Source organism: Drosophila obscura, unplaced genomic scaffold (assembly GCF_018151105.1).
Source record: "Drosophila obscura isolate BZ-5 IFL unplaced genomic scaffold, ASM1815110v1 contig_31, whole genome shotgun sequence".
Taxonomy (NCBI): domain Eukaryota; kingdom Metazoa; phylum Arthropoda; class Insecta; order Diptera; family Drosophilidae; genus Drosophila; species Drosophila obscura.
In genome coordinates, this window is record NW_024542819.1 from 1,166,074 (window position 1) to 1,190,043 (window position 23,970).

At 42.5% G+C, this 23,970-nt stretch overlaps 1 long non-coding RNA gene across 1 annotated transcript; it reads right to left on the bottom strand.

Moving 5' to 3' along the window:
- Positions 1–11,673: 11,673 nt before the first annotated feature.
- LOC111076542 lies at positions 11,674–13,729 on the bottom strand. Its single transcript, XR_002608045.2, has 3 exons — positions 13,695–13,729; positions 13,149–13,631; positions 11,674–13,082 (listed from the first exon to the last, which is right to left on the bottom strand). It is a non-coding gene; the product is annotated as an uncharacterized LOC111076542 (long non-coding RNA).
- Between the last annotated feature and the right edge of the window lie 10,241 nt (positions 13,730–23,970).

A 23,970-nucleotide genomic window follows, 5' to 3' on the forward strand; every position in this document is an offset into this window, starting at 1 on the left:
CATTTATTAGCAACAATCGCAAATAATAACACTCTTGATTGTTAGGATGAACTGTATAAATTCGTCCTATCGCATCTGAGTGAAACAATACTGGCTGACCATGAACGGCTTTTCCGCGTCTTCGCCTTTGAAAAACTTTTGACGAATTATTCCACGTATAATATTCGGGTACTTCGGTGTATAGCAATGTTTTCGCAAAATCATCTGCTTGACACAACGAAAAAAATGCAGTTAGAGTTGTTGCTGGTGGTTGCGCAGCTCTTCGCATTGTATTCCGGGTGTGAAAAAAACGCGTTGACCGTTTTCAAGATGAACAGCTAAATGAACTACAGTTGGATGCCTATAATGGATCGGGAATGATAATATGCGCCATACTTCTTCATTTGAACTGATGTATCTGCCCATTTGAAATTGAGTGATTTTATCGGTAACATTAGCAACTGCTCCAAAAACAGCCATATCACTGCCCTTGTTGATGTATTTGCAAATGTATTTAATAGATTGAACTGAATTGCAGACCTCTACGTTTATGTGCGCTTTATAAATCTTAGATAATAACGGTGAAAATGGCACAACCCAACGATTACACTGGTCAACACGATTTTTCCTCAAGGAACAAAACCAACTTTTTCTTAAAGATTTGGGGCTTAGAAATGGTTTGATGATTATTTAAAGTCAAAATTTCGTAAAAAATACCGCACAAAAATCATCATTTTTGCATTTCAATGCTTTATATTTCCCAGACGGTAAGCTGAAATCACAAAGTGTTTGGGCTTAACTTCTAGCTGTTTTAATTATCTTTTCAAAATAGCAATGTTCTTCACAACTAAACGTAAGATCTTAGAGTTATGTGAAAAAAACAAGCGCTAACTCTGAAAAAAGCTTTAAAAAAAATACCAGACTTCAAAAATTCTTCAAAAAAAATGTTCTGCCATAGAAAAAAAACCATAATTCTTTAAAATAATTTAAAGCCCCATATCTATCAGAAAAAGTCGGTTTGGATCCTTGAGGAAAAAAAAAGTTCGATTTTGTCGAGTAGTGTAATTAATGCCGAAGGTTTGCCTACTCGTGAGCACGCTACATACAGTTTACCAATTGGCTTTGCTGGACTGCACGTGGCTATAATAATTGCGAAAAGTGTCCGAATTTGATGTGGACTTGATGACAATGTTGCATCTTCAAGTGTAAGATCCCAATGCATGTCATTCTCAAGCATATTCAATCGTTCGCATGCTTCGCGATATGTCCCACACAATTCTTCATCAACAGTTCGCAAAGATTCAAATGATGTTGGTCCACGAACATTTATTAGCAACAATCGCAAATAATAACACTCTTGATTGTTAGGATGAACTGTATAAATTCGTCCTATCGCATCTGAGTGAAACAATACTGGCTGACCATGAACGGCTTTTCCGCGTCTTCGCCTTTGAAAAACTTTTGACGAATTATTCCACGTATAATATTCGGGTACTTCGGTGTATAGCAATGTTTTCGCAAAATCATCTGCTTGACACAACGAAAAAAATGCAGTTAGAGTTGTTGCTGGTGGTTGCGCAGCTCTTCGCATTGTATTCCGGGTGTGAAAAAAACGCGTTGACCGTTTTCAAGATGAACAGCTAAATGAACTACAGTTGGATGCCTATAATGGATCGGGAATGATAATATGCGCCATACTTCTTCATTTGAACTGATGTATCTGCCCATTTGAAATTGAGTGATTTCATCGGTAACATTAGCAACTGCTCCAAAAACAGCCATATTACTGCCCTTGTTGATGTATTTGCAAATGTATTTAATAGATTGAACTGAATTGCAGACCTCTACGTTTATGTGCGCTTTATAAATCTTAGATAATAACGGTGAAAATGGCACAACCCAACGATTACACTGGTCAACACGATTTTTCCTCAAGGAACAAAACCAACTTTTTCTTAAAGATTTGGGGCTTAGAAATGGTTTGATGATATTTTTTTTTTTTCTATGGCACAACTTTTTTTTGAAGAATTTTTTAAATCTGGTATTTTTTTTAAAGCTTTTTTCAGAGGTAGCGCTTGTTTTTTTAATATAACTGTAGTATCTTACGTATGGTTGTAAAGAACTTTGCTATTTTGAAAAGATAATTAAAACAGCTAGAAGTTAAGCCCAAACACTTTGTGATTACAGCTTACCGTCTGGGAAATATTGTTGCATTTCAGGGTAATCGATTGAAATAATTTGCATGGTAGAGAGGAAGGTTTCCAGACAAGGTGGCAAGGCCGAGGTTGAAGGGGTAGTGGTGAGCGGATAGTGGCGCCCCCCAGTCGGGCGATCTTAAAACTATGAGATCCGCGCGCTCTTGAATTCCCTTGTGGAGAGAGGAGAGCCGGTGTCCCGGAGCCAATTCACCCACACACGCTTAAGGGGAGAGAGCGGTTACAGGAAGAGTAGGCCATGCCCTTGAACCTGGTTCAAGGGCAATAGAAGAGATCGACGGGGCTTGGCGACCAACGATATAGGTATGGGAAGCTTAGGCCTAGGCTTAGGAGAGATCAAAAAAATCGTTGGCGGAAGACAGTACAAAAAAAAATCGTTTTACGGATCGGGTCTCAGAGAAAAAAAAAATATAAATAAAAAAAAATAATTATAAACAAGGAAGAAGTAGAGCTGCCTAGCGGGACCGATGCGGATAGACTAGCAAAGCTGAAAAAAACGGAACAAATTCCGCCGTCCTGTCTACAGCGGCATGGTCCTTCGCCCGGCCTGGAAGTGGACCCCAGAATATCGTCCCCGTCCTCCAGCAAAGATTTTATTAAATCCTATTTAAATACATACATATAATTTAGAACCCACTAGGCCGTCGCATATCTGTTTATACATTTATTTATTTATTTACCTTTAATTATATTTATTTATTTGTTATTATATATGTAATTGTCCCTATTTATAATTATTTATTTATTTAATCATATTTAATATAATACGCCCATGCCCATAATTTAGGTCGCAGAAAGGAAGAGATTAGGATGGGGGTTAGGAGGTCGACCTAACCAGATAGGAGCTATAGAATATAAAAAGAATGTGTGTAAAATTTGATTTAAGGTGAAAATATACAAAAAGATGAAGTGCTAAAGTTTTAAAATGGGGGGAAAGCGAACTGAGACTACGGGAGGATGAAGAAGATGCTGCACATGGCAGGGAGACCCGAGATAGTCGGATCCGGATCTCTGGTAGGGTGGGTACGTCGGAGGTACAAGACCAACACCTCAACCTGGTCCACGTAGCGGTAGGAGATTGTTTTTCGAGTAGCGTCTGTATGGTTTATTTTTGATGTGTCGTTACGTTAGTTTCCGTTTTTGTTGTAGCCGTTTCAAATATTGTCTGAGATGCTCGATTTGTTTGGTTTGTTGTGCGAACTGAGGGCTTGGGAAGTATCCAGCCCTGGGATGACTGGCTAGCCGGCCTTGCCCCACCACCAAGAAGTTCGTAACAATAATGGCGCCCAAATTGGAAGAAAGTATAAATGTCCAGCGGAGAGAAGCTATCTCGGGTGGTAATTTACAATCTAGGTCCGTCGGTGTTCCGGTGGCCTGTGAGGGACTGAATTGTTGGCTCACAGATGCACGGCGCTGGGGGACCTGGAAATGTAAAGAATCCACAAAGTAAATTTGTTTTTTTTGTTTTGTTCAGTTTGCACTTATCTGACAACGGGAAGCAGGAGCTCTAGATGGGGACTTAGGTTGGCACTGGCAGGGGAGAATCCTCAAGCCAGTTAGCAACCATCTCGATGCCTGGTGTGCGAAAAAAGAGTACCTGGAAAAGAAAGAGTACCGGTAGTTAGATGAAGGCAATGATATGTTGCTTCCCCTACTTACCGCTGGATGGGATCGGGAGGGTAGTATCTCGAAGAGATGTTTGTTCCGAGTGGCCCGTGGGGACATGAGTCGGCCACGCGTAGCACTCGGAGCAGCTACAATATCCCGTGCGCCCTGAGCGCCCTGAGCGCCCTTGACTCTCAATCTTCTGTAGAAGATGGGACGTCAACAGCGCTCGCGAAACGTATAGAAAGTGGACGAGGAAAGACGTAGAAAGTCCGGTGCAGAGTATTTCTTGTAGTTATGTGGTTCCTTTCCCCCTTTAGTGTTTTTTTTTGTATTTTGAATTGTGTAGAAGAACAGCGCGTAAAAGGTTGCCTGTAAAAATTTGCTAGAAATAAAAATATTGATTAATAATTACATAGGATAGGTCGTTAGAGTTAGGTAGGGATAGGTTGATGAGCAGTTACAACTTGCGGTCTAAGCGGAAAATGACTCGTAGGACTCCGCCGCCAGGTACCGTCCGCGAACAAATGCAAAACGACGATAGGCGAGGTGCCGAGGGCGGTGAGGACAGCTGGAACTTGCCAGGAAATCCGATCGCGCTGCCCTCAGAATTAGTGTCCGGCATAAATGTCGCCATCGCGCAAGCTCAGGAGACACAAAGAGGAGCCATGGCAGAAACCATCAGTAGGACGCTGCAAGAGGAGATACGGCGCGGCTTTATGGACCTGATGGGTGCCATAACGGAGGCGATGATACCCCTACGGCAGAACGTTGAGATGATCCAGGATATGGGAACAGGAAGAGGCCAGACCGGAGGTGTTGGCAACATACAAGATGCCGACTATCATAAAGGTCCAGAGGAGTACACTCAGAGGGCTAGTACCGGGACCAGGCCCAAAGTGTCCAGGGATGAGGGGGTACAAAATCCTCCGCAGCCTCCAAGGAAGCCGGAGCGGTTAAGCCAAGACTGGTTCCGGAGAATGGACATCGATGATCCTGTTCCAAGCGCTGGAAGGCAGAACCGCGAGCAAGCAAATCAGAGGTTTGCATCGCCAGAGGAAAGGAGAGATGACTGGAGAGGCTCCAGATGGGGACGTGTGGACAAGTGGGACATCCACTTCGACGGTGATCCAGATCCCAACAAGATGACGGTAGAAGATTTTGTGTTCCGGGTCGAGTTCCTACGCAGGCAGAACCGACGCTCGTGGGATGAAGTCCTGGATAATTTCCATCACCTTGTCAAAGGCCAGGCAGCCGAATGGTATTGGCAATTCATCCGAGAGCGCCCTCCGGAGATCTGGGAAGATTTGAAGGACGAGTTAGTGTCCCGGTTTCGAGCCGTAGGTGGCGAATTTGAGCGGTTACGCGCCTTGCACGAGCGGCGAAAGCAATCTGGAGAATCCGTGGAGGACTATTTTAGAGCGATGCGCAGACTGGCAGCAAGACTCACCACGTCCAAGGCCGAGTCCGATATGGTGCAAGTCGTGAAGAAGGGACTTGATGATGAGATCGCCAGATATGTCTACGCAATCCGGGTCCGTAATCTGGAGCAGCTGAGAGAAGAGTGCGTGGAGGTGGAAGGCGGGAGCAGAGGCCAGTTTATCGCTCGGGGCCGAAGTTCCAGTCATCCGGAAAGCGAGTGGAGGAGGTAGAGCCAGAGTTGGAACTGTTGAAGGAGGAGGAAGAGGTTAGGGTTGAGCAAGCCCAAGCTGTGCTGCTGGAACTGTGGCCAAGGTGACCACGGATTCCGGGATTGTGTGGCGAAAGAGCGGAAAATATTTTGCTACCGTTGTGGGGAGCCAGATAGGTTCACGCCAACATGTCCCAAGTGTTCGGGAAACGCTCGAGTGGGCGTGATGAAGGCGGGAGATCATCGCCCAGGAACGAAGCCCGCGAGGAGATGAACAACCCTCTTCCTAATAAGATCACACAAAATATTTATAATAATAATCAAAATAATAAAGAAAATAAAAGTAGTTTAAAATTCTTACCGGCCGAAGAGAAGATGAGGAGGTACATGGAAGTCCGAAACCGGATCTTTGACGATCGGCAGCTGGAAGGGATGCGCAGATTCAGTCGTAGACTCCAAAAGGCTCGATCACGGTTCCGGAAAAGGCGACAGACTCGCAAGGAGGTAGCCGAAGCAGTCAGGCGTGGAACAGGACGCGATCCCAGAGTTTTTGCCGAGGTACAGATCCGAGGAAAGCGGATTGCTGGACTCCTGGACACTGGGGCATCCGTAAGCGTACTAGGTAAGGGCAGTCGAGAGCTCCTGATCGACCTCGGAGTGGATATGGTGAAGTATGTCTCAATTGTAAAAACAGCTTCCGGGGAAGACAAGTCTATTATCGGGAGGATAAAGATTTCTGTGGAGTATAATGGAGAGAGCAAAGAGATCTTGTTTTATGTCTGCACGTACCTTGAACAGGCTATGTATTTGGGAGTTGACTTCTGGAGGTCCTTCGCTTTAGCTCCAACAGTCTTGGGAGAAAAGCCAAGCACATCCAGCGTGGCACAAGTATCCGAAGTGCAGATGTCGCAAATTAGCCAATATGCCGAAGATAGCCAGGAAGACGTGGATGTGGATGCCTGGGATCTGGAAAAAGGGGAATCGGAAGAGCTGGAAAAGGTTAAGAAGGAGTTCCTGACGTACGAAGAAGCCGGATTGGGAATAACGACGGTGGAGGAGCATCGGATCCAGTTGGTGGAGGGCGCTGAACCCTTTAAGGATCGGCACTATCCTCAATCTCCAGCGATGCAGGAAGTAGTCTGGGCCGAGGTGGACAAAATGCTGGAATTAGGAGTTATAGAGGTCAGCGATAGTCCATGGAGCAATCGGACGACGGTGTTGCGGAAACCAAACAAAAACCGATTCTGTTTGGACGCCCGAAAGCTAAATCAGCTTACCGTTAAAGATGCTTACCCTCTTCCGAGCATTGAAGGCATACTGTCCAGGATTGACCAGACGTATTACATCTCAAGTGTCGACCTCAAATTCGCGTTCTGGCAAATCAAGCTGGATCAAGAAAGCCGGAAGTGCAATGCATTTACCGTGGCGGGGCGTCCGCTGTATCAGTTTGTGATGATGCCTTTCGGTCTGTGCAACGCTGCCCAGCGGTTGTGTTGGGTCATGGACAAGGTGATCCCGACTCAGCTCAGATCCAACGTATTCGTGTATTTGGATGACCTCCTAGTGATAGCCCCGGATTTCCAAACGCATCTCCGTTATTTGAGATTGGTAGCACAATGCCTGAAAAGAGCCAATCTAACAATAGGTTTAAAAAAGTCGAAATTCTGCTTCAGGTCATTGAAATACCTGGGGTTTATCATTGGAGGCAGCACGCTGCAGATGGATCCGGAGAGGATTTTGGCCATCCAGAGAATTCCCAATCCAAATTCCGTGAAGGAGCTACGAAGTATCCTAGGAACCGCAGGATGGTATAGGATCATCAAGGATTTCGCGTCCATCGCAGTACCACTAACAGATGCACTGAAGAAGCATCCGCGTGGGAAGTTTTCATTGTCAAAGGAGGCAGAGACGGCGATAGAATCCCTTAAGAAGGCACTAACCACGGCCCCGGTACTGGTTCATGCTGATTTCAGACGTCCCTTTTTCATCCAATGCGACGCCTCGAATTATGGAGTGGGAGCTGTACTGTTTCAGCTGGATGACGATAAAGCGGAGCGTCAGTGGCATTCTTCTCGTCCAAGCTGAACAGGCACCAGCTGAACTATTCCGTAACGGAGAAGGAGTGCCTAGCTGCGGTGTTAGCGATCGAGAAATTCAGGCCGTATGTGGAATTAATGGCGTTTACCGTGATCACTGATCACGCAAGCTTGAAATGGCTAATGTCGCTAAAGGACTTGAACGGGCGTTTGGCGAGATGGTCCTTGCGGCTTCAGAGGTTCGACTTTGAGATCCAACACAGAAAAGGAGTCGACAACATCGTGGCGGATACACTATCACTCTGCATTGAAGAGGTTGCTCTAGATCCCACGGAGATCCTCGGATTCGAGACCACGGAATTCGCAGCGGACGAGTATAAGGAGATGCGAGAAGAAATCTGCAAAAACAAAGAATTATTACCAGATCTTCGAGTAGAGGGAAACCTTATATTCAAGCGAACGGCCTTTGAGCAAATGGACGACCAAGTGGAAGGTTCCATTGAAAAGTTATGGATTCCCGCGTCGGTGACAGCAACTCTCGTCGCCAAGGCCCATGAAGACCACAAAGCTGGACACGGTGGTATGAAGAAGAACCTGCATCGGTTGAAAAGGCACTATTACTGGCCAGCGATGATGACACAAGTGCGGGAATATGTCCGAAACTGCGACACCTGTAAGGAGTCCAAAGCACCGAATTATCGCAGCCAAGTAGAAATCGGTCAGGAAGTGGTTACGAGGCCATTCCAGAAGATCTACATAGATTTCCTGGGGAAGTATCCCAGGTCGAAAAGGGGACAGGCCTGGATTTTCGTCGTCGTAGACCATTTCTCAAAGTTCACCTTTCTGAAAGCGATGAGAGAGGCCACCGCGGCAAATGTGGTAGAATTCCTTGTGCAGGAGGTATTCTACAAGTTCGGAGTGCCAGAGGTGATCCACTCCGACAACGGAAAGCAGTTCGTCTCAAAGGTGTTCCAGGACATGATGGGCACCTTCGGAATACGACACATGCGTACAGCCGTATACTCGCCGCAAAGTAATGCAGCCGAGAGGGTGAACCGGACGATATTGGCTGCAATAAGGACGTACTTGGAAAAGGATCACCGAGACTGGGATATGTATTTACCGGAGATTGAAGTGTCGATTCGGGACTCAGTGCACGAAGCCACAGGCGTAACGCCGTTCTTCGCAGTGTTCGGACAGCAAATGTTCCTGAATGGCAGCTGCTACAAGCTGGCGAGGAAGTTGCAATCGTTGACGGAGCATGAGGTGCACGCCCTGGATCCCACGGATAAGCGTCAGATCATCCGCGAACACATAAAGAAAAATTTACACCAAGCATACGAGCGAAGCAGCCAACGCTGCAACAAACGGGCCCGAGTATTTCACGCCAGACCTGGTCAAGAAGTCTTCCGTCGTAACTTCACACCCAGCGACTTTGGCAAGGGCTACAACGCCAAGTTCGCACGGAAATTCCTAAAGTGCCGAGTCGTACGCCCAGTAGGCAACAATGCCTATGAGTTGGAGGATCTATCGGGGAGGCCTGTGGGTATTTTTCACGCGAAAGACCTAAAATTGTAGGAGCAAAAATAACACCTAGATAGCAAAAGGGAAATGTACTCACGTATTAACTGGTAGAAGAGTGGGTGTAAGCCTACGTTGGGGGGCTGTAGGCAAGGCCGACGCAAACTTATAGGTCCTTCAATGTTTGTGAATACTTCTTCGCGTCCATGGTCCCCCGAATTTTCACTAGGTGTTGCATTTCAGGGTAATCGATTGAAATAATTTGCATGGTAGAGAGGAAGGTTTCCAGACCAGGTGGCAAGGCCGAGGTCGAAGGGGTAGTGGTGAGCGGATAGTGGCGCCCCCCAGTCGGGCGATCTTAAAACTATGAGATCCGCGCGCTCTTGAATTCCCTTGTGGAGAGAGGAGAGCCGGTGTCCCGGAGCCAATTCACCCACACACGCTTAAGGGGAGAGAGCGGTTACAGGAATAGTAGGCCATGCCCTTGAACCTGGTTCAAGGGCAATAGAAGAGATCGACGGGGCTTGGCGACCAACGATATAGGTATGGGAAGCTTAGGCCTAGGCTTAGGAGAGATCAAAAAAATCGTTGGCGGAAGACAGTACAAAAAAAAATCGTTTTACGGATCGGGTCTCAGAGAAAAAAAAAATATAAATAAAAAAAAATAATTATAAACAAGGAAGAAGTAGAGCTGCCTAGCGGGACCGATGCGGATAGACTAGAAAAGCTGAAAAAAACGGAACAAATTCCGCCGTCCTGTCTACAGCGGCATGGTCCTTCGCCCGGCCTGGAAGTGGACCCCAGAATATCGTCCCCGTCCTCCAGCAAAGATTTTATTAAATCCTATTTAAATACATACATATAATTTAGAACCCACTAGGCCGTCGCATATCTGTTTATACATTTATTTATTTATTTACCTTTAATTATATTTATTTATTTGTTATTATATATGTAATTTTCCCTATTTATAATTATTTATTTATTTAATCATATTTAATATAATACGCCCATGCCCATAATTTAGGTCGCAGAAAGGAAGAGATTAGGATGGGGGTTAGGAGGTCGACCTAAACCAGATAGGAGCTATAGAATATAAAAAGAATGTGTGTAAAATTTGATTTAAGGTGAAAATATACAAAAAGATGAAGTGCTAAAGTTTTAAAATGGGGGGAAAGCGAACTGAGACTACGGGAGGATGAAGAAGATGCTGCACATGGCAGGGAGACCCGAGATAGTCGGATCCGGATCTCTGGTAGGGTGGGTACGTCGGAGGTACAAGACCAACACCTCAACCTGGTCCACGTAGCGGTAGGAGATTGTTTTTCGAGTAGCGTCTGTATGGTTTATTTTTGATGTGTCGTTACGTTAGTTTCCGTTTTTGTTGTAGCCGTTTCAAATATTGTCTGAGATGCTCGATTTGTTTGGTTTGTTGTGCGAACTGAGGGCTTGGGAAGTATCCAGCCCTGGGATGACTGGCTAGCCGACCTTGCCCCACCACCAAGAAGTTCGTAACAATATAATACATTGAAATGCAAAAATTATGATTTTTGTGCGGTATTTTTTACCAAATTTTGACTTTAAAAACTCGGGAAAAGTCGAAAAAAAATTATATCCTGTGTCCTCTATTTTTTTGTGTATAGGTGCATTAATTTGGCGTCGTTTAAGGTATCGCTCATTAAAATTTATGGAGAGACTTTGGAGCTAAAATTCGTTAACCAAACCTAAAATATGGAAAAAATGAACAAAAAATACCTTTTTGAAGGCGGCGGGCCCAACTGCCAACAAGCGCTACCTCTTAAAAAAGTTAAAAAAAAATACCAGACTTCAAAAATTCTTCAAAAAAAAGTTCTGCCATAGAAAAAAAACCATAATTCTTTAAACAATTTTAAAGCCCCATATCTATCAGAAAAAGTCGGTTTGGATCCTTGAGGAAAAAAAAAGTTCGATTTTGTCGAGTAGTGTTATCAATCTCCAAATCTTGATTTTTATACCCGTACTCAAAAAAGAGTTAAGGGGTATATTAGATTTGTGGTAAAAGTGGATGTGTGCAACGTAGAGAAGGAAACGTTTCCGACCCCATAAAGTATATATATTCTTGATCAGCATCAATAGCCGAGTCGATATAGCCATATCCGTCTGTCCGTCCGTCCGTCTGTCCGTCTTGATGAGCGCCTAGATCTGAGAGACTATAAAAGCTAGAGAAACCAAATTTGGTTTCCAGACTAATGTGATATCACACTGCTCCAAGTGTATTTCAAAATTTCGCCCCGCCCTCTTCCGCCCCCACAAAAAACGAAAATCTGTGGCAGGCACATTTTTAAAGATACGATAAAACTAAAAACGCATTATCTTAGAGAATGCCCATATCTACCAGATTGCCGAATCTGAACTAGATCGGATCATAATTATAGAATGAAGAAATTAATTTTCTGTTGGTTCCCTCTCCTTCTCCAGCGCTGGTGACACTACTGATTCTCTTTCTCGCTCGCACACTCTGCCGCGTTCAGTGCGCGAGCAACCCCTAGCGGAGGAGATGTAGAATATAAATGGTACATGTACAATCTACATGTTGGATGTGGAATATACATTGTAGCTGTAGATCTAGATAATAGATGTAGCAAAAAAATGTAACATGTAAAATTTTTTTTGTAATTTTTAAATTCTAAAAAATCATAAGCTCAAAAATGTATTTACTGACTGAGTACGGGTATAAGAAGAGTCGCATCCCCAGAAGCGACTCACACGTTCCTTCTCGTTAACTCTCAAAGTTACCGAATGGCCATTATCTTCAGTTGATCGACGCCGATATTCGGGATATCCATCGTATCCCGTCACTGTATCGGAGACCAAATTTTTTGGAAAACGTTTGGAGAATTTCCTTTCAACCATACAGGGTGAATTCAAATTCAACGCACCACATGGACCGTGAATCATATTTTTGGTGACCACTTCAAACAATTCAGGATCCACTGTCGGATCTGGAATTTCTGCCGAAATCACATCGTAAATTTGATTCGGCCTTATTTTTTATATGCGCATGGGGCAAACCTCGTTTCTGCCATTCAATTGAATACATCCAACATTGAACAGACCCAAATGCACCGTCTTTGACAATTAAATCCATGAGTGATTTCAATTTTTTTCTAAAATCACGTGCTAAAATATCATGGCGATCTTTCGATGTTTGGCCAACAAACAATAATTCCGCGATTTCTTCCCATTGCGGATTACACGTGAATGTGATGAAGAGGTCTGGTCGACCGTAACGGCGAACGTATGACATCGCATCTTGAGTGTACTCAAACATATGATGGGACTTCCAACATACGATGACGGTAATATTATCATAGTTCCAACGTTTTGTGCATTACCATCGTTGTTAATGGCATCACGAAAATAAACATACTCTTCGGAACGTAATTTGGCTTGGTTGAATCGAAGAAAATTTAACCGTTCCGATTCAATTTTTGCATACATGTCAACAATATACTGGTGGAAAAGTGCTCTACACCTCAACATGTGGTTGTCTTGATTTTGCCGTATCTGCAGCCAATATGCGTAATAATTCATAGCACTAACTTTCTTTGTTCCTTCTCGACCGTTTACTGGATTTATCATTTTAATGTTGAAATTATAGTCATCTTGTCCGCTCCAAAACAATATGGGATATTGTAGTGCATCATAACAGCGATGAGTCTCGGATACACGTTCAAGTTGTTCATTTCTACGATGATGCACAATATCACGATTATTACATTGCTCACCAACTATGACTATTGCCACTTCAACTGTTTGTGCATTGAAAAGCCTTGCATGTTCGCCAACCGGTGTTTTATCAGCTCGAATAAAAATTTTATGATCGTCAGATGGCATTCGGTCAAGCGATGTTTAGAAAACCTGAACCAATTCGTTGTGCTCATGGAACATATTTTGCAAATCGAAAATAATTTGTCTCTGCGTGTTGGTAATAATGGCACACCGACGATCAGCTTCGTCTTCCGCGTTCCCGATGAAATATAATTGCAAAAATTGGTGGTCTGCGTTGTCGAAAGGTAACAAAGAGCCAGCTCGATGGTATATTTGACCTTGAATCTGAATAAAATATATGATAGAATGAGAACAAACGTACAATTTGCATAAACAAAACTATTTAATTACCTTGAACGTTGGCATGAAGTTGTCTCTTTTAATATTTGTGGCGCCAAAAGATGTCATTTGAAAACTCGAATTATACTTTCGTATATTGTTCAAAAAATTATTAGACTCAGGTGTCAATCCATTAAGTAATGTGCTCAATGGTTGTGGTGGGCTGCCTAATTCAGGCAATTTCACTTTACCACTCGCACAGCACATCCCATCTGCTTCACTTTTATATTTTAATGCCTGACAATGGCGACAACGGTCGTTGATTGGACCAATTATAATTTGCCTATGAGAAGCGTAATCGGTGACACTACGCGAACGCAACACCTTGTAGATTTTGTATATCACGACGTTCATTTGCAGTTGTTGTTGCATCATTGTTCCGTTGATTTGAACGGGACCTTGCTGTGCGTAGACGATTATTTTCATTGCAATGTGTAATGTCTAGGCTACTTTCACGGCTCGCCGTGACCCAAATTTAATCGTCTCGACATTTAACTTTAAAAACCACACAGGTTGATTTAAAACGCACACATTTTCAAAAGCAACAAATATACTTACACAAATTGTAATTTTTTCAGAAAACAAATTTTCACACAAAAAATTATAAAAAACAAAATCTATCATCAAATGTTCTGTTCTACAGAATGACACAAAATGAAATGAAATAGGTATTCAAACACACATTTTTAGACAAAATTTGTTCTACAGAATGACACAAAATGAAATGAAGTAGGCGTTCAAACACACATTTTTAGACCAAATTTGAGATTTTTTTTGACTAATTTTAAATTTTTGTGGAACCTATTTATAGAAAAGTGAAAACTTTTGTAAAGAAAGAATGCCGCATACTCTGGCTATCATTTAAAAAAAAGCGCATGCAATTTGGTGCACGCGTTTTGGAGAAATTAAATGAAGTAGGCGTTCAAACACACACTTTTGGACCAAATTTAATATTTTTTTGATTCATTTTTAATTCTTTAGGAACCTATTTATAGAAAAGTACAAATTTGTTTGTGCAAACCAGGTCACATTCTCTGGCTATCATTTAAAAAAACAGCATGCAATTTGGTGCACGCGTTGCGGAGATTTTTTTCTACAAATTTATAGTATAGATTTCCTGAAAATAAACTTGCGTCCTCTGTGTTTCGTGGACAATAACACTACCCGACAAGATTTTTCCTCAAGGAACCAAACCAGCTTAAGTATCTTACATCTGGTTGTAAAGAACTTTGCTATTTTTAAAAGAAAAGAAATGCAATTTTTTTAAGGTTTGGTTAACGAATTTTTGCTCCACCGCCTCTCCATAGATTTTAATAAACAATACCTTAAACAACTAATGCACCTATACACAAAAAATAGAAGGACAAAAGATATACTTTTTTTTCCACTTTTATTCAGTTTTCAAAGTCAAAATTTTGAAACAAAAACTGCACAAAAATCAATATTTTTGCATTTGAAAGCCGAACTTTTCCCAAACGGTAAGCTGAAATCACAAAGTGTATGGCTATAAATTAAAGCTGCATTAATAAGCTTTTCGGAATGGCAACCATCATTACAACCATATGGGCTAATCCTGCGTTACGGACATTACATTCGTACGCAAATTTACTTGTTCAAGTTGACACAGCTGGCGTTCACATTGGTATATTTTCATGAAATTGAAACTTTAAAATAAAAGGTTTACTGTTTTTGAAAAAAAATTATGCTTGCTTAAAGTTCCGTTACGGACGTTACAAAAAATGGAAGTCGACTTTGAGGCCGAATGCATTTGCACATTTTTTTAGCGAATTTTGCACAATAAACAAAAAAAGTTCACATACAACAAATTAAGTGGAATATAAGACCATATTAATCCAGCAAAGAAAATAAGCATAAGTAGTCCCGTTGAAAAGAAATCGTAATTTTTGTCTGTTACGGACGTTACGTTACGGACGTTACACTTTTTCCATCAAGCAAATTGTGTAAATGGAAAATATTTAGGTATTTACAAATCCTTTTAACCTTGAAATTATTAATTTATTACATACAAAAAACGTATAAGATATTTCATTACTATTATATAACATGTTTGGGGGGATCTTGGGGGATCACATGTTATTTAAACACACTTTATTTGTTATTGGGAGGTTAAGTTTTTCGGATTCTCGGCAACCTAGACGAATTTGAAGCCCAGATTCATATTCAGCAGGTGAAAATCCAATTTAAACACGTACTTTCACCTCATAATATTTAAATACAATTTTTGAGTATTCATGTCGTTACGGACGTTACACACTTTGCCATTAGTATTTTTCAAAATAATGTGTAATGAAGGTATTTTTTTTTTTTCATTAGATTAAAGTGCATAAAAAACTCTGTTTATAAAGCTTGTTTGGAAAAAAAATTTGTTCAAATTCATTCTGTTAAAATAAAAAAACCCTTTTTTCCGTTACGGACGTTACACACAGTGTGCCCATTTTTAGTTCAAATTTTTTAATATATATTAGATAACTTACAAATATGATTTGTATCTTAAATAATAGAAAATGAAACAAATTTTAAGATTGGCTAAGCGCTAAATACTGTAAAGACTGTTTTGCCCACTTTTTTGACCATGGAAAATATCCTTTTTTTTACAAGAAAGAAATTAAGAGGTACGTGTAGGTTGGCCTCAGCCAAGAAAAAACTAACCACCGTAAAACCATATTGCTCATATCTTTTGAAGCTTGAATATGTATCCTATTATTCCATTAACAAACATTTGGATTTTGGAAAACTTTAAATTTCTGCCTTTGGTTTAAAAATTTTCGGATTAGCCCATATGTAAGATACTTAAGTTTTGTGAAAAAACACAGCGCAACCTCTATTCAAAAATTCAAAAATTCTTAAAAAAAAAGTTATGCCATAGAAAAAAAACCATAATTCTTAAAAAATTGTAAAGCCCCAAATCTATGAGAAAAAGTCGGTTTAGTTCCTTGAGGAAAAACAAAATTCGAATTTGGGCGAGTAGTGTAAATAACGACCTGTGGTGTCCTTACAAAAACTAATTACGTCGGACTGTACTTATATTTATCGTAATTGACCACAAAGTAATGGCTTGCCCCCGTTTGTGACCCTTTTGGAGAAAATTTGTATTCAGTCACATATGAGTTTCGTCGTAGGGCCGTGAAATAACGATCGCGGCGCTGATGCAGTAATGGATTTTATATTGGGGAAAACTACCAATAGCGTAAGAAATATTCCAATTATAAAAAAGAAGTGACACATTTTATTAGTCATTTAAAAAATAAACTTAAACAACGTAATCCAAAAGCACGCAAAGTGCTATTTTTTAAATTCAGTTTTTTAAAGATATTAACCTTTTTTTTTAATAAAATTGAAATTGGCATTTTCCGCGGTGCTTAAGACAGGCCTTAAAATGGAAAACTAAATTTATTAAAAAACCCAACCCAGGCTAGAAGTGACCTAGAACATAAACTTAAAAAGCAGCCCTCGTACAAAATTTATAAAATTTAACTGGCGCTCGCGCAGTGGCTGCTGCGCTGTAACCAATGAGCAAACCCGTTAGTAAGTTCGAGTAGCATGTGTAAAGCCGAAGGTAACTCGAATTTATAGCACGACTCTTAATTTGGTCGCTAAAGGAAAAATTCTGTCAGCAGTCGACACTTGATTTTAAAGATTGGACATCGATGAACTGGAGAAAAATATTTTGCAGAACACTTTTACTGATTTTTTAAATTGGAGACCAATTAGGGAAAGTAGGGAAAGGCTTCGCCGAGAATGGCAAGCACACAGATCACCTGCATCGAAAGAGCGGCTAAAAATAGCCAACCACCTACTACGCAGAGCCCTAGAAGATGAAAAAAGCCGAGCTCAAATATCCTATATGGAGCAACTCTCGCCAACTAGCAAACGATTCCCACTGTGGAAAGCAAAATCAGGCGTATGCCCACCAATCGAGAGTGAATCACCTTTGCGTACACAAACAGGAGAGTGGGCTCGCAGCAACAAAGAGAAGGCAAATACATTTGCCGTCCATCTAGAAAACGTCTTCAAACCACACCCAGCAACGAATAGCTTTGTGCTCCCACCAACCAACAATCCCGAAGCTACTCCGCCTATCATATTCCAATCAGGAGAAGTCACAAGGGTCAAAGCAAAAGAAAGCTCCGGGCCACGATTTCATCTCTCCAAAAATGATCATAGAATTGCCGAGCTGTGCAGTGTATTTCCTTACTATGATATTCAACAGCATGATGAAATGGGGCTATTATCCTCAAGAATGGAGGAAATCAGTCATCACAATGATCCATAAAGCCGGAAAAGACAAGTCCAAGCCATCATCATATAGACCTATCAGCCTACTGCCTTGCCTATCAAAGATATTTGAAAAGCTGCTCCTGAATCGTATCAAACAACACCTACACATCAACGGTGCCATCCCGACTCACCAATTTGGATTTCGCGAAAAACACGGAACCATTGAACAAGTAAACCGTATAACCTCTGAGATACGAAATGCATTTAAAAGACGGGAGTATTGCTCCGCTGTTTTTCTGGATGTCGCACAGGCTTTCGACCGCGTTTGGTTAGATGGCTTAATCCACAAAATCAAAATATTACTTCCACAGAACATCCATGGAATATTGGAGTCATACCTACAGCAAAGAAGTTTCGCAGTACGATGCAAAGATTTCCTCTCTGAATATCATCCAATTGAAGCTGGTGTACCGCAAGGCAGCGTGCTTGGACCGACACTGTATATCATATTCACAGCAGATCTACCGACAAACAGCCTAACAACAACTTCGACATTTGCTGATGATACTGCCATATTAAGTCGCTCCAAGTGCCCAAGAAGGGCCACGGATCACTTATCATCTCATCTCGTGGCTGAACAAACCACCGAAGTAACACACCTTGGTGTTCATATGGATAGAAGGCTTACTTGGCGTAAACACATCGAAGCGAAGAGAAATCTACTTAAATTTAATGCTAGTAATCTACATTGGCTAATAAACACCCGTTCACCACTAAAACTGGAGTACAAAGTACTTTTGTACAATGCAGTTCTCAAACCCATCTGGACATACGGCTCCGAGCTATGGGGAAATAGGTTAGGTTAGGTTAACCCAGACGGCCCTCACGGGGCCACGCATAGGCCAATATGGCCCTTAGTTGTCCGGATGGGGGTGTATGAACCTTTCGAAAATATTTATGAGGTTTTGAAGTCCCTAAGGATCGAGGTGTTTTTGGCAAAGGCTAGCAGTTCCCCTGGCGTCCTCTTGGAGGCATCTTCCAGTGATGCCAGTACCGGGGCGCCCAGGTATATTCTCCTAGCCCTTGAGAGGGCCGGGCAGTTGCAGATGAGATGTTCCAGGGTTTCAGTTGCCCCGGATTCCTCGCATTTCCTGCAGTGGCCACTGTTGGTGATGCCTAGTTTGACGGCATGTGCCGCGGCCAGACAGTGACCTGTGAGTATTCCCACCAACATTCTGCAGTCCTTCCGTGGGAGGTGCAGTATGTAGTGGCTGAGTTTCCTGTTGCGCTCCTTGCACATGGTTTTTGAGGTTCTGCAGGTGGTGGTTCTGCTCCACCTGCTTCTTGCCTGTGTGTCGGCCCGTTTCTCTAAATCGCTTTGGAGCGTTCTAAGGGAGACAGGCACGTTCTCAGTTCTGTCGTTCTCCAGCCCGACGCCGTCCTTAGCCAGACCGTCCGCCATCTCGTTGCCATCGATGCCTTGGTGGCTGGGAACCCAGTAGATCCGCACTGACTTTGTCGTGCTTAGGATATCTAGTGCCTCCCTGCTTGCCAAGACATTTCTGGAACTGACCGCCGACGACTGCATGGATCTTATCGCCGCCTGGCTGTCCACGAACAGGTTGATCACGTCATGTGGACGATCCGTAGACTGAGCAGCCTCTGCCGCTTTCCGTATGGCGAAGACTTCCGCCTGGAATATGGTGCATTGGTCCGGTAGCTTATAGGACAGCCTTATCTCAGGGTCTGTACAGTATATGCCTGCTCCTACTCCTCCTTCCATCTTGGAGCCATCAGTGTAGATGTTGAGGTGTTGAGTCTGGTCCCGACCCCTTTTCCAATCATCGGGTCCCATGTATGAGGTTGTTTTTACATCCAGGCCAGTTTGGGGGATCATGTAGTCAGATATACTGGTCATGTCTCGGCCAATTGAACTGTGCCCGAATCCTTGTAGAGACATATTGCCTGATGCTACTAAGCGTTGTGCCGCCTTTCCTGCAGTCAGTTGAGCGTGGATGTCCAGGGGGTCTATTCCGATTATGGTTTCGAGAGCTTTTGTTGGGGTTGACCTCAGCGCCCCCGTAATGCAGAGCAGTGCCTGCCGCTGGGTCCTTTCCATAAGCTTGTTGTACGTCTTCTTTTCTGTCGCTTGCCACCACACTAAGACTCCGTACAGCAGAGTCGGTCGCACCACCGAGATGTAGATCCAGTGCATTAGAGCGGGTGACAGGCCCCACGTGCTGCTAAGCATCTTCTTGGATGCGTATAGCGCAATGGTGAAATGGGGAAATGCTTGCGTTAGTAATTTAGAAATAATCCAGAGAGCTCAATCGAAGATACTAAGAACTATCACTGGGGCACCATGGTACATACGGAATGAAAATATCCTTAAGACTTAAATGTAGGATCAGTTAAAGATGAAATTGCCAAAGTGAAAGCAAAGTACCAGGCCAAGCTTCAAGCCCATCCTAATAGACTTGCGCAGTCTTTAACTTGGCACACTAGCCATACACGACTCCGGCGAAGAGACCTTCCCACCCAGCAATAATACTTAGCTAGGGACGTACTCTAAGTAATTAAGTGTAACTAATTAAATAAATATATTAGGCTAAGATTTGTATACTTGTCGTAAGTCTCTAATAGGGAAGATTCGATAAATAAAATCCCGTAATAATAAAAAAAAAAAGTAGGGAAATCAAACAGGAATATGCTCGAACCATCTGGCCACATCACCCCACATCCATAACACTCATGTGAGCTAGTGAATACCAATACTCGAAACGAAGCAGAAAAAAGTCTAATATAAGAGAAAATTAAATATAAAATAACTACACGTGTTTGTTTATTTGACTTTATTTTACCTGTGGCTTTAGATTTCAAACTTGTGTTTTTGTGTATGTGTATTTTTGACGCTACACTGCAGTATGGACGATCGATGTATCATCAGATGACACATCGATGTCAGCGTCAAACCCACCCCCGATGACAACAGCGATGACCAAAGATTTTCGGGCAAATGAGGAAGAAAAGAGAAATTTGACCGAGATATTACATAGAGAGGGGGAGGAGTAGCAATTTCTTGAAATAAACAATTGTCTTGATTTAAAGTTTTTTGACTGGATAACTTTTTGGGAAACCAAGATGGTAGGAGTGTTCAGGTATAGTGAGCAGAAGGGCTCGTGTTGCCAAACCGATCCGAGATCAAGTAATCGACACAAAGAATTTTTCACATGGTTGAGACAGGGACAGCTCAAGCAAGCCGTCAATAAAGTCATGTCGTGACATGGGCACGAGGAGAAGATATAGAATCTACATTGTGTATGTAGAATCTACATTTTAGATGTGGAATCGACATTATAGATGTTAGATGTAGATAAAAGTAGTAGCAAACAAAAAAATATTAACAAATGTCGATTAGGTGTGAAAATAAACATAAGGTGAAAGTTGAACGCAGCATTGATTCCGAGCCTGAATCCCATTGAGAACCTCTGTAGTATCCTCTCTGCTAATATTTTTAAGAACGGTACACAGTTTGTGACAACTACGTAACCTAAAATAACAATAGAGAGATAATGGGAGAATATATATCCATCCGTCCATAAATCGCTAGACGATTCAATGCAATCTCGTCTTAATTCAGTTATAATAAAAAATGGAACTGTTTGTGAGCAGCAGCCGTTAATAGATGCTAAGAAATTGATATCACATAGTCACACATCATCTCTTATACTGAAAATCATTTGTCGAACGCTTCGAATCGTAGTTCACGGCCACGGCCTCAAACCCTTGTAATCATAGCTCGCAAAAAACGGTCAACACTTTCAGGGTATCTGAAAAAATCGTCTCATTTACGGACACATTGCGAATGGAGCCAGAAAAGACACGATCAGATCTTTCTTTGCTCATTTCGCTTTTCGCTCAAGCAAAGACCCGATTTTGCAATTCTGTTTTTCATTGAGCAACGACACCACGTGCGAACGAAAAAGTCTTTTGCTCTCTAACTGCGGAAAATCTGAATTCCTTGTTAGTGGTTAAGCTTAACTCTGTTTAATACAAAATTTACCTATATTCATATGTACCTACACAATGATATGCATTATTGATTTCCCAGATATTATTGGGGCATAAACACGAACAAAACCAAAACACTTTTCACAGACACTTTTTTTGTTCTGCTCATCTACAGACACTTTTTCTGAGAGCGCTTGATCAAATGTGCCTCTTTAAGTTGTTATTGTGAGACACGAGTGTGTCTCGGCTCAACCCGAAGACGCGAAACAGATAGCACAAGCGAAGAAACCAAAAGTGTTCTGCTCAGAGCGGGAGCGATTGTCCGTGGTGTTTTTGTGTATGGAGCTATGCTTGTAACCCATCGAGAAATAAAACTTTTTTAGAATTTACAAACGGATTAGATTACTTGTAAATGTGGAGTCAGAGTTGCCGAAAAAGTTTTTAAAGGTTTCACGTGACATTTGTGAAAAAAGTAGCGACCGTAGCAGTTCTAGCGGCCCGCTATTCGTTTTCGCTTTCTCTTACACTGTGGTCCAGCGTGGTCCGTTCAGTCAGCTCTTGTGAGCGGCTGCATTAATATCTCTCTGGAATTCGGACTCGAAATCAGAGTACATCTCGAACGTTCTCTTGCATAATTGTTGGTTTTACGGTCATCACTTCGTTCGTTTTACTGGTGCATACATTTCGCATATAATAAGTGCCAAAAAAGTGAACGCAAAAGCGTTTGAACTTGTCTGAACTCGCGCGTTGCATAATCAGCTTGTGATCGACTTGCACCCTCCACGTCAACCGTTTTCTATAGCCGGAGAAAGAATAGTAGAAATACTGGATCATTTTCTATGGGCAATGAAAGTAATTCTGTGACATTTGGCGCTGCTCCATATGGTAAAAGTTTTAGTGTGACTGCAACCAGCACCCAAGTCCCTGTTCCTGTATCTCGTATTTCCTTCATGAGACTGAAGGCTAGAGCTATTTTCGATCGGCTAGAGTCCATACGAACATAAATAGATAGTGAAAAGTTGCGCCAAATGGATAAATACCACTTGCGAGGGCTGTTGGAATCATTGACGGAGCTGAAATCATCTGGAGCTGCCCAAATTCAGTGGAATTTATACGGAGTAGGCCAATTTCTTCTCAATGTTCACCGCGGTTATTGACAAGGAGTCCGAGCTGAGCCCTATCAAAAAGCTGCAGCATCTACGTTCCTGCTTGAGTGGCACAGCCCTGCAAGCAAGGAAGAAGTGGCGGATTGTATTCTCGTGCCGACTGTTCTTCAGAAGCTGGACAAAGCCTCTCAAAATAGATGGGAGGAGTCTTCGTCGAACCAAGAGCTGCCATCTTGGGAGAAATTATCTGGATTTTTGGAAAAAAGATGTCGAAAGCTTGAAAATGCGGATCAATCCATGTTAGTACAAGATGATCAGGTTGGCAAGTCAGGAAAAACCGTGAGTACGCATCATAGAAAGTCGTTTGTAGCATCGAGTGCTCCAGTTTCCTGAGCATTGTGCGAGAGCACTCATAACATTATTGCCAATTTTCAACGGCTTACAATTTTATCGCCAAATGATCGTCGCCTGTAAGCCAAAAGGCTATTGCTATGCCTTAATTGCCTAAAAAAGGGCCATCAATTGAGAGATTGTAGATCAGGTCCCTACCGAACTTGCCGATCGAAGCACCACACTCTTTTGCATTTCATTCGTCCAACAGAGGCAGTCCTTCAATTGTGCCTCCAATTGAAGCCTCACAAGCACAACCAAGTCGTAACGCAATGGTTGCATTGACGCCCTCCTTTCCTCAAGTACTTATGTCCCACAGTCCATCTGATGCTGCGCTTTTAGCCACCGCCGTCGTTCTCGTAAAAAACAGCGTTGTAACTTTCGTGGCATGTAGCGCACTTTTGGACTCGGGATCGCAATTGCATTTCATAACTAGTCGTCTAGGTAATCAGCTTAAACTTCGAAAAACCAAATCGCTTACCGCTGTTTCTGGCATAGGAGATGCTAGCTTCCCAACAGAAGGTATCTCGGTGGATCTCGTTCTGGAATCACTGCCGTCGTTGCCCAGAAGATCACAGACCATCAACCTAGCATCACAGTTAGCACTGCCAATTGGCCTGTACCTTCTAATATCCAGCTTTCTGACCTTTCGTTTTATAAGCCGCAGCGGATTGACCTGCTCATCGGAGCCGGACTTTTCTTCGAGTTGCTGTGTGTGGGGCAAATTCAGCTGTCGCCTGGACTGCCGTTGCTGCAGAAGACACATCTAGGATGGATTCTTTCTGGTAGCGGGCGCTCGGCTCGATGAGTTGGTTAGTGAATTTTTGGAAGTGGAGCATCTTTGAGCCAATCACTAGGTAAACAAAGCAGAAGCTGCACTGCGAGGAACACTTTGTCAACCATCACACTAGATTACACTCAGGGGAATATTCCGATCGCTTGCCCATGGTCCTTGGCCGATTCCTTCTGTGCGTAATCAAGCTCTGTATTCGAAATATTCGGCGTTTATGAAGAAGTACCTGTCCCTTGATCATATGTCTCTGGTGCCAAAAGAAGATAGGAGCAAGTGTAGATATTTCTTGCCACAT